Genomic DNA, 1,594 nt, shown 5'->3' with positions numbered 1-1,594 from the left:
AATGAGGAAACACAAAGTATCTGAAATAGGATAAATCCAAAGAATAACTGCTTTATGACAGCTGTTGTGAGTTAGGCATTATTATGAATGTAACTGTGTCCAGTAAAAATATATGGAAGTCCTCACTTCCAGTAACTCAGAATGTGTCCCTATTAGGAAATAGGGTCCTTGCAGATACAATTAGCTAAGACGGGATCATACTAGAGTAAGGTAAGCCCTTAATTCAATATGTCTGGTTTCCTTATAAAAAGACAGACTCAGGGACAAAGACAGGCAGGAGAAGAACACGTCAAGACACGGAAAGATGGGGGAAGGCAGCAATATGCTGACGGAAGCAGCTGCAAGCAAGGGACCCCAGGGGCTGTCGGGGACAACCAGAGCCAGGAGAGAGAGCACGGTCTTACTTGCTTTCAGAGTTCTGGCCTCCAGAACTACTAGAGAATAACTTTCCATTTAAAGTCTCCCAGCATGTGGCAATGTGGCATGAGGGCCCTAGGAAATGAATACAGGCATTTCACTTTGCAGATGAGAAAANTCCATGTTGCTGCAAATGGAGAATTCCACCTTTTTTTTTTATGGCTGAGTAGTATTCCATTGTGTATATATAACACATCTTTCTCATCCAATTTTTAATTTAGTGGAACATGTTCTTTGAGGCATTGCTGGTCCTATATGAGCCAGGTGGTGAGAGAGCCTGGGACCTGGTGGTTGACTGCAAAAAGAAGCTGCCAAAGAGGGGGAGAGCTGGGGTGCAGCAGCAAAGAGAATGCCTGGATTGGCAGGCAGTCAGGAAGGGTGTGGTCTTCTTTGTCAGATTTCTCCACCAACAGCATAGAAAATACTGACCTACAGAACCTCCACAGGATGGGAAGGCTAATCTTGGAATCACATTGAGATAAATCTTTGAGGAGAGATGGACATGATCTTGAATCTAGGGTGATGCCTGGAAGCAGATGCAGAAGTAGTCCTTCACCAAGGTCAACCCACAGGTCTTCCCCTCAAAATAAGAACAATAGTTACAGATGAAGTTCACAAACACACCAGAAAGCAAGCCACTACAAGGATATATCAGCAGAAGCAAGAAAATACAAATTTAGATCCCCAAGGATATCAGATGTTGGGCCAATCAAACATAGATTACAGAATGGCAGTGTATGAAGCATTTAAATAAAGGAAGTAGAAAGCAATTATTTTATAAAAAGGAATAATCAGAATGATTTAATAAAAATGGAACATGCATAAAGGAAAATATCAATACAATTAATAATGGGCACCTTAAAAGGCAGACAAACAAAGTTTGAAAAAGCGAAAGTCATCTGGAACATATATCCAAATATTTAAATCTACCTAGACTGCCATAAGCGGTGATGAGGAGTTAGAAAACTTGAAAGACAAATGCAGAGATGTAAAGGATGAAATGATAAATTCTAAGATATATCTAATTAAAATTCTAGAAAGACAGAATTGAGAGAATGGAAAAGAGACAGAATCTAAAGAAAATTTTCCAGGACTGATGGAAAATATGGGTCCAAGAATGAGGAAACACAAAGTATCTGAAATAGGATAAATCCAAAGAATAACTGCTTTATGACAG

Source organism: Galeopterus variegatus, unplaced genomic scaffold (assembly GCF_000696425.1).
Source record: "Galeopterus variegatus unplaced genomic scaffold, G_variegatus-3.0.2 Scaffold1895, whole genome shotgun sequence".
NCBI lineage: Eukaryota > Metazoa > Chordata > Mammalia > Dermoptera > Cynocephalidae > Galeopterus > Galeopterus variegatus.
This window is presented reverse-complemented; position numbering follows the sequence as displayed.